We start from the raw sequence: 10,339 nt of genomic DNA, 5'->3' as shown, positions 1-10,339 counted from the left end.
AGAGGGGGCCCCCCAGGTAGTTGCCGAGCAACCCCGCATGCCCGCTCGGTCAGAGCAGGTCTGACACAGCAAGGCGGCAGGCGATATGCCTCGAGCCCACCGACGATTTCTCCAAGCCGTTTCCCTTATGGGCCTCACAGGGTGATGTGTGATGGGACCCGATGCATTAAATGTCCCCACGCCTTCCAGCCAGGCGGTGGCAGGGACTGACGTACTTAGTACAATAGATGTGGAGGGAGTGGTTGGAAGTGACAGGCCACGCTCCCTCTTTAAATGCAGCATCGGGCCTATCACCAATTGACACATCATCGCTGAGCGCTTGTGGGATCCTCCGGCAAGGGGCTTCTCAGGTCCTCGGGGAACTCTGGGTGCTCGGGGACTACTGTTCATAGCCCCAAATGCCCTTTTTCGGATCTGTCTCTTCTCGGTCCTCGAGGAACTCCAAGCACTCGGGGACCACTCTTCATGGCCCCGAGCACCCCTCCCGGAACTGGTTCTTCTTGGGCCTCGGGGAGATGGTCCCCGAGGGAAGGCGCCACGTGGCATTCTGTTGTCCTGGCCTCAGGACTCGGGGACCCCTGGTTCCCATGTCACCGACAGCAGCCCCCGGGCCCATCGGCAGGCGATGGCCCAGAGACTGCGGATGGGGCCCTATTTCTTCAAGGCCGATCACAGCATCGGTGCCACGTGGCTTGTCATCAGGCGCCAAACTCTTTGCAGTCTTTTTGGCCCAGGCTCTTGGTACGGCCCAGGCGGGAAACTGAAGGACGCGTGCCCTTCCGACTTTTGAGGGGAGTGATAACGAGGCGGGAGGCGCGCGCGGCAACCGCACGGATCGAGGGTGGTGCGCCTGGCAACCACGTGGATCGAGGGAGATGCGCCTCGCAAATTGCGCCAAGGAATGTGCTGTTTGAAATCCCCATGATATAAAAAGGAGAGGGGCAACAAACCGTTACTCCCCATGCCATTCCCGCGGTTGCCATCCTCTGCCTTCGTCTTCCTTGCGCGCCGGGAGCTCTCTCTTCAGCCCGCAGCACACCTTTCTTCTAGCCTCTCCCAGCACACTCCCCACCCCAAAAAATGCCAAGGGCAGGAAGCGGCCGCCGGGACGCATCAAGCTCCAACAGCGTCCTGCCGAAGTCCTGCCTCATGAATGAGGAGGGGGCAGAGAAGGTCCGCAAGTTGATGGTCCCTGCTGGTCAACGGGAGGCGTCGGTGGTGACGCCGGCCAACTTTCTGCCCACCACGCGCTGGCCCAGGCGGATCATGGTCATCGTGTCTTTCGTCGCCACCAGGCTAGTGCCGCCGTTCTCGACATTCCTTTTCCAAGTGCTGGACACGTTCGGTGTCCAGTTGGCCCACCTGAGTCTGAACTCAGTGGTGAGCCTGGCGATCTTCGCCCACTTCTACAAGATGTTCGTGGGAGTGCCGCCGTCGGTCGCGCTCTTCCAGCACTTCTTCATTCTTCGAGCGGCCGGGAAGAAGAAGGGATCTGATGAGGTGGAGGTTGTTGGCTGCTGCAACTTCCCTCTACGGGAGGGACTCGATGATGTCTACATCCTGTAGGTGCTACACGACAAATGGGACGACTAGTGTCGGGACTGGGTCTACATCGATGATAGTCCCCATGACCGCCTCTCGCTGCCCCCAAACGCCGGCGGAGCCCCACAGGCCGATCTGGGAGGAGGTCCCTACAGAGGACGAGCGCTTGCACCCGGTGCTAAACCATATCGAAGACCTGTGCTGGGCGGGGCTTACCTCAACCATGGTGGTCGCCGATTACCTGCGCCACCATCTGGCCCCTCTGCGGGAGCGTGCCCGCTTCGCCTGGATGTACACCAGTCTGGGTGACTTGACGAGGACCTGCATTGGCGAGGAGGGGCACCTCGACGAGGGGGCCCTGGTGACCCTGCTGAAGGTGGTGACCGGCGTCGATGACCTCGCCCGGGTGGTCCTGCCACGCGAGGAGCTGGTGCTTTGCGCAGACCCGGGCCCGGCGGCTCTGCAGGTGTCAATGCTGGCCTTCGATGCCCAGGGGCTGATGGACCAACCGGGGCGTTGGGACCCCGGGACTATACACATCCCTGGGGTGGATGACAATGGAGGGCGGGGCACCACCACCGAAGACAATAGGCCAGCAACCCGAGGCGACAAGGGGAAGTGTCCCCGGGCGTACGTCCCTCAGCCATCCTCATCCTCGTCGCCGTCACCTCCGCAATAACGGCCGACGGCAGGAGGAGCGACGGCAGGCAGCCGAGGTGGCCAGTCTTCGGGAGTGGACTCCCAGGCGGAGGTTGGATCTAGGGCACGGCAACCCGGAGGCTAGAGCCCAGCTGGCGGTGCAACAGCTGGCGACCGGACCGACCGGCCTTAGGAGGCGGGCTCTGGGGCGACCGCTGGGGCCGGCCCATGACGGCCCGAGGGCCAGAGCCCTCCCCCGAAAAAGAGGTGGGTAGAGCCTGGGCCTGAGCTGAAGCCGCAGAGCCCAGATTTCATGATCCCGCAGTCCCGATGGTGGTACCGCGGGCCCAAAACCACGTAGCTCCCTTTCTGTCTTGAGCACATTTTGCCCAGATTTTGGCTAGTTACTAACCTGTTTTCATTTTAGGCTGCCCAAGGACTCTGAAATAGGCCAGAAGCCCCCAGAGCAGCTGAGGCCAGCCCCTGTCCTTGGGCCGAGCGCACCGGCGGACCCCGAGCCGAGGGCTCCGGCCAGCTCTGAGCCAAGAGCCCCGGTCGATCCCAAGCAGAGAGCCCCTGTTGACCCTGCCCCGAGCACTCCGATGAAGGAGCAAACGGCCGCAGGGGAGGTGGTCGCGACAAGGGTGGTGCCAGCGTGGCTACCGTCGGGGTCCCCGAGCGCCTCTGCAGAGAGGGCTCGCAGGGGACCCAGTCCCCGGCCATCTTCTGGCCAGGCCCCGGAACCCCTCCTCGATGTGCTGGGAAGCGCCTAGGAGTTCATCGGGCAGCTCAAAGCGGCCGTTGCGGCAGAGCCGTCCGAGCTCGAACAACAGCGTGCTGCCCTAGTCGATGAGAGGGGCCAACTGGAGGAGGCCTGAAAGCTGCTGCAGACCCGCATTGCCTCGGCCCGTGCGACTTATGAGAAGTCCATGCGCGAGGTGGCCGAGGAGTGGGAGGCACTGGAGGATGCCCGTGATGAGGCCGTCACCGCACAGGAGAAGGCCAGCCGCCTGGAGCGGCTCGCGACAGAGCAAGACCAGGCGTCGAGGAGGTGCACTGCAAAGCTGCTCGCTCACGAGCGGCAGGTGGTTTCTCGGGAGGAGGCGGCCAGCAAAAGGGAGGAGGCCGTGCAGTCTGCCCAGGCGGACTTGTCCTACCAGAACGACGAGCTCGAGCGCGGTCACTCCGACGTCCTCCGCCGGGAGGAGCAGGTCGCGATGCGCGAGATGGACGTCCACATAACGTCGCTAGCGCTTGACGCACGAGAGCAGAAGATCGCGTGGTGGGAGGTGGATGCCGACTTGCATCGTCAGCACTCACCACCCGGGAGGAGCTGGTAGCCAAGCAGGAGGCTGACCTGGCTGCCCAAGAGCAGGCCGTCAAGGCCCGAGCCGAGCAGCTGGAGCGAGCCCAGACCGAGGCGGCTGCCCAACACCGGGAGATCCCGACCACGAGGGGCGTTCCTATCAGCACCAGCGACAGCACCAGCCTCGAGGCCCGGCTGAAGAATGCCGAGGACGAGCTCGAGATCGTCCTCTCAGAGTGGACGAATGTGAAGCTGATGATGCGGGACATCCTTCAGTAGGCACGGGACTCCGTGGACGCAGCCGAACTTGGGTGCGTGTTCGTGGGTGACCAGTCACTGGACAAGGAGGCAATAGGCCACATCGCCCTTGAGTTCATAGAGATCGCCTAGCACCTCAAGGCCCTTCCTGCCGCTGTTCAAGAGCTGGCGACGCGAGAGGGGCGTGCTCTGGCCCAAGGAGTGGCCGACCACGTTCTCGCCTGCTACCGCAGTTGAGACCCTGCCTTCCCGCTGGAGCCAGCCCAGCAGGGCGTGGTTGAGGCAGAGGAAGCCGCCGCCCGGGAAGCCGTCCGTGACGTCGCCACCGAGGTGCCGGAGTGTTTTGTGTGGGAGCCGAGCCCGAGCAATGACAGCAGCAGCGATGCGTGCTCTCCTCCTGAGCTTGTAGATAGTTAGTGTTTTTTGTTTTTGGAATGTTGTAAACATGGGAGTGATCCCCTCCTGAACGGTTCCTTTTAATATAATAGAAACCACTCTTGGGATCGAAACTCCACATAGTACTTGTTCTTTGTGTTGTCTGCTTTTGCTTGTTGTCCTAAGAGGCACTGGCCGGGCCGAGCCCGGCAATCTTCCCCCGAGAAGTTAGGTTGCCCTGACCACTCATCGTTCGAGTAGTGGGACCACCCCGAGCGTCTAGCCCCCGAGCCCTCATGAGTGCGCAACTGCTGAGTCAAGAGACACAGACACAAACCTCTTTGCTCGGGAGACAAATCCACCTGGCACGATACATGCCATGTCCAGTGAACGCTTTTCACCCTACGACCTCTTAAACAAATAGACCAGAGATGCGTGTGGGTGGAAACGCAACCAAGAGTCCCCACGGTTTGGTGGTGTCTGGGGTCAGACTAACCAGGCCGAGCACAGACAACCCGCCACTGAGGTCTAGGCGGTCCCGACCACTCATGTTCAAGCGGTAGGATTACCCGAGAACCCCAGAGGCTCCGTAGTGCTTGGGGTACTGCCAAGCCAGCCGGGCACCACGACCACCATAAAGGACCTAGGTCAACCATCGCCGCCTATACGGTACACCGACTACTATCTGTTTTTGTCGTTCTGGAAAAGCGAGCACGTGGGCGGGGTTTTGCATGCAAGGAGACTATCTCGCCGAATAGATTAGCATGCGAGGGTCCCGAGGATAACTCGGGAACAATAGTTTATTGCGTATATATGAAAGGAAATTCATATCACTTTAGGTGTAGGTGTCTGCCTTTTGGCCGACCAGGCCAGGGAAGAGTAGATGTCCTGAGCTCGGGGCACCCGGGAACATGGGTTCCCCTATGCAGAGTGCCTAAGCCCCCAGGACATCCTCTTAGCACCCAAGCACTGCAAACCCAGTAATAGAACCTGGGGCCTAGGCGGTCCCGACCACTCATATCCGAGCGGTAGGATTGCCTGAGGACCCTAGAGGCTCGAGTAGTGCCCCAGGCACTGAGGCCCTTGTAGTCGGGCTACTTGATTCTCGAGCATTGATCTGTAAGCTTGAAAAATAGGCAAAGATTCTTTTCTTGGTGTGCTCTGTTAGTGTGGTACTCATTATAGGCTGCCCTCGTTTTTGACCCGAGACCTCTCGAATACCCAGACCGACGAAGTGTACAGACAGAGGCATAACCAAGAGGTCTAAGGGTACAGTGGTGCCCAGGGTGGGACTGACCAGGCCGAGCACCGACAGCCCACCCCTGAGGTCTAGGCGGTCCCGACCACTCATGTTCGAGTGGTAGGATTACCCGAGAACCCCAGAGGCTCGGTAGTGCTCGAGGTACTGCCATGCAGCTGGGCACCATAGCCTACCACAACAGACTTAAGTCAGCAGCTACTGCCTGCGCGCATACCGACCGAGATCCATTTTTATCAGAAGGAAAAATGAGAGAGCGTGTTTTTCTTGCACAAATTGAGCATCTCACCAAATAGATTAAACATATGGATTCCAGAGGAAAAACTCGGAAAGAGTATATTGATGATTTATACAGATGTGATAAAAAATAAATATCAAGTGCTAACTTACATGGTTGGTGGTAACCCCTGGCCAATTCGGGCAGGGGGAAATCCCCTGTCCTGGTTGGCCCGAGCACAAACATGCCGACTTATGGATAAAATTTGCGTAGATGCTCGATGTTCCACGCATTTGGGAGAGGCTGCCCGTCCTCTGTGGCCAGCCAAAACGATCCTTGTCGCGGGGCACCGGTCACGATGAAGGGGCCTTCCCACATGGGGGAGAGTTTATTCTTTCCTTCGCACGTCTGGGCGCGTCGAAGAACTAGATCCCCAACCTCGAGTGACCGGGTCCGGATGTGGCGCTGATGGTACCGCCGCAGGCTCTGCTGGTATCTGGCAGCTCGGACGGCGGCTCGTCGCCGGTGCTCCTCCAAGTGATCGACGTCGTCGCATCTTCGCTGTTGCTGTTCACCTTCTGAGTACGCATTCACCTGAGGGGAGCCGAGCGTGATCTCGGAGGGGAGGACCGCCTCAGTGCCGTATATGAGGAAGAACGTCGTCTCCCCGGTGGCCCAGCTTGGCGTGGTCCGATTGGCCCATAACACAGCAGGTAGCTCATCGATCCACCCTTTCCCATGCTTTGCCAGCACATCATAGGTTTGGGTTTTGAGCCCCTTCAGTATCTTGGCATTTGCACGCTCAACTTGCCCATTGCTCCGAGGATGAGTGACAGAGGCGAAGCAAAGCTTGATTCCAAGGTCCTCGCAGTATTCCCCGAATAGGGCACTTGTGAACTGGGTGCCATTATCGGTGATGATTCTGTTCGGGATGCCGAAGCGACTTGTGATACCACGGATGAATTGAATAGCCGTGTTCTTGGTAACCTTGACAACTGGGACCGCCTCCGGCCACTTGGTGAACTTGTCGGTGGTGACGTAGAGGTACTCATAGCCCTCGATTACTCAGGAGAATGGACCCAAGATGTCCAGCCCCCAGACCGTGAAGGGCCAAGATAGGGGGATGGTATGAAGAGCCTGACCAGGCTGGTGAATCTGCTTTGCGTGGAACTGGCACACCCTGCAGCGCCGAACCAACTCGGAAGCATCCTGGAGAGCTTTAGGCCAGTAGAAGCCTTGCCGAAAGGCCTTCCCGACTAACGTGCAGAATGATGCATGGCCACTGCACTCGACCTCGTGGATCTCAGTGAGGAGCTCACTGCCTTCTGCCCAGGTGATGCATTTCAGGAGGACACCGTCCGTGCCGCGCCGATAGAGATCCCCATCTACTATAGCATAGCGTTTGGACTGCCATGCAATCCTCTCCGCAGCAGCATTATCCCCAGGAAGGATGTTTTCTTTCAAGTATCCTCAGATCTCGTCGATCCACGAGGCATCTTGAGAACCACCAGTAAGCGCAGCGCACTCACCGTGCGGCGGCACCCTGATGGGACCTCCCACTGAGGGTGCTGCTTGGGTTCCCCCAACTAGGCTCGAGGGTTCCCCTTCATCCTGGTCAGCAGGCAGGACAGATGGCCGTGTGAGCCTTTCTTCAAAGGTTCTGGACGGGACGAGCGCCCGGGCAGAGGCCAGGTGGGAGAGGTCATCGGCCAGAGCGTTGTCGCGATGAGGTATGTGCCGCAGCTCCAGGCCGTCAAAGTGCCGCTCCAGCCTCCTGACTTCTGCCACGTACGTTGCCATCTGTGGGTCTGCAGATTGGTATTTCTTGGATACTTGGTTGACCACCAGTTGGGAGTCTCCCTTCACAAGCAGCCACCGGATCCAGAGACCCACCGCTGCATGGAGGCCAGCGATGAGGCCCTCGTATTCCGCCATATTGTTGGTCGCCCGAAAATGCAGCTGCACGACGTACTGGAGTGCCTTTCAGCATGAGGGAGCCGTCAAAGTGCATAACCAGGTATCTGGGCCCATCTTGCCCGGGGTATGCGGACAACTCTTCATTGTCGACCTCGGGGACCAGCGTCCACTTTGCCACGAAGTCGGATAGAACCTAGCTTTTGATTTCTTGGCGACCGACGAAGTGCAGATCAAATTCTGCAAGCTCGACCGCCCACTTGACAATGCGCCCAGTGCCTTCTTGGTTCCGTAGGATCGGCCCCAGTGGGTATGTGGTTACCACCGAGACCTTGTGCTCCTGGAAGTAGTGGCGCAGCTTTCTGGAAGCGATGAGCACTGCATAAAGCATCTTCTGGGCTTGGGGTATCTTGTCTTGGCTTCTCAAAGGACTTCACTAATGAAGTACACCAGCCGCTGTATGCGGCGGGCCCGGACTGCGGCCTCGCCCGAGGGCTTGTTACAGTCCCCGAGCTCAGCGTAGTGGTCGGGGCCGGCTGAGGTCTCAGGCTTGACTCTCTGGTCAGGAGGAGCCCCGAGACCCGAACGCTGCTCGGGGGCGGCTGGGAGCTCGGACCCAGCACCTTGCCCTGAGCACTCGTCACGCTCCACCACCAGTACCATGCTCATGACCTGAGGAGTGGCCGAGATGTAGAACCATAAAGGCTCACCCTCGGAGGAGGCCACCAGTATGGGCGGTGAGGTGAGATACTTCTTCAAGTCTTGGAAGGTCTACTCGGCCTCCGGTATCCAGTCAAAATGACCGGTCTTCTTCAGCAATTTGAAGAGCAGGAGCCCTCGCTCCCCGAGCTTGGAGATGAAGCACCCAAGGGCCACCATGCAGCCAACGAGACGCTGGACCTCTTTCAACCGAGCCGGGGGACGCATCTGATCGATGGCCTGGATCTTCTCCGGATTGGGCTCGATTCCTTGGCTGGAAACCAAGAAACCGAGGAGCTTGCCCGCGGGTACCCCGAAAACGCACTTCTCAGGGTTGAGCTTCAGGCGGGTGGTGCGGAGACTATTGAATGTCTCAGCCAAGTCTTCCAGCAGGGTGGCTTGATCTCAGGACTTGACCACGAGGTCGTCGACATAAGCTTCGACATTGCGACCAACCTACGTATTAAGGGTAATGCGCACAGCCTGCTGGAATGAAGATCCAGCGTTACGCAAACCAAAAGGCATTGACACATAGCAATAAGTCCCTACCGGGGAAATAAAAGATGTTTTTTCTTCATCCTGTTTGGCCTTGCGGATTTGGTGATAACCCGAATTTGCATCTAGAAAACACAAAAGATCGCATCTCGCAATGGAATCTACTATCTGATCTATGCGGGGTAAAGGAAAAGGATCTTTTGGACAAGCCTTGTTAAGGTCGGTGTAGTTGACACGCATCCGCAGCTTGCTGTTGGCCTTGGGGACGACGACTGGGTTGGCCAGTCACTCTGGGTGAAGGATCTCTCGGATGAAGCCAGTGTTGAGGAGCTTGCTGACTTGCTCCAGGATGAACTTCTGGCGCTCGGGCGCCTGTCGCCAGATCTTTTGCCTCACTGGCCGTGAGTCAGGGCACATAGCAAGGTGGTGCTCGATCACCTCCCTAGGGATCCTGGGCATATCTGATGGCTGCCATGCAAACACGTCAGCGTTAGCCCAGAGGAAGGTGACGAGCGCGCTTTCCTATTTGTCGCCTAGGTCACCACTGATTCGGATGACCTGGGACGAGTCTTTGCCCACCACAACCTCCTTTGTGGGGATGGAGGCATCGACGGCGAGTTGGGGTTTGGATTAAGAGGGTCCCGGGCCCCCTGGGTGTCCCTCGACCTCGGCCCGAGCAGAGACCAAGGCCGAGTATAGCTGCTTGACGCAGGAAACGGTGCTACCGGTCTCCGCGGGCACGGAGATGGGGCCAGCAGGGCCCAGCATCTTGACCGTGAGGTAGGTGTACTGCGTCACCACCATAAACCGGGTGAGCGCCGGGCGCCCGAGGATTGCGTTGTAGGGGAGAGGGACTTTTGAGAAATTGAAGATGACGTTCTCCGTCCGGAAATTGTCCCGACTCTTGAAAGTAAGGGGCAGCTCGACCAGCCCGAGGGGTAGTGTGTGCCCTTGTGTCACCCCGTAGAAGGCAAGGGACGGCTTTAGGCACCTCTAAGGCACATGTAGCTTCTTGAATGCCTCCTGGAACAGGAGGTTTAGGTCTGCACCCCCGTCGATCAGCACCCGACTGACCTTCACATTGCAGATGGTGGGGGACACTACCAAAGGCAGTCGCCCCACCCCTGCAGTACTCGCGGGGTGGTCCGCCAGACTGAAGGTGATCGGGGTCTCCTACCACTTCAGAGGCCTTGCAGCCGCGGCGCCCAGGGTTGCCGAGCACACCTCATGTCACATTGTCTTGACGCAGCGACAAGAGGAGGGCATGTACGCGCCTCCGTCTATGAAAGTGACGGTGTGCTAGGGCTCTTGAAATCCGAGCTCTTGATTTTCGGGGGTGACCTTGTCGTCGCCACCCCTGCAGCGCTCCTCGCGCTCCTGCTGGTACCGCTCGACGAGGCCCTTGACCGACCGGCATTTAGTGAGATCGTGCCAGTCAGTTTGGTGGATCTGACACCACTTTCCCGGTTCGGGCCTCACGGGAGCGGGCTTCTTGTCGACTTCCGACCGACGTGTCGGCCTGCGGGCAGGGCCCTCCGCTGGCACGATAGGAGCAGTGTCGCGCTTCTTTCTCCTTTTCTTTTCCCACTTGTCAGAGCAGGAAGGACCTGCCTTGTCGGCAGTGGGTTGCTCAGGG

Source organism: Phragmites australis, chromosome 11 (genome assembly GCF_958298935.1).
Source record: "Phragmites australis chromosome 11, lpPhrAust1.1, whole genome shotgun sequence".
Lineage (NCBI taxonomy): Eukaryota > Viridiplantae > Streptophyta > Magnoliopsida > Poales > Poaceae > Phragmites > Phragmites australis.
The sequence above is the reverse complement of the archived record's forward strand: the minus strand, read 5'-3'. Positions refer to the sequence as shown.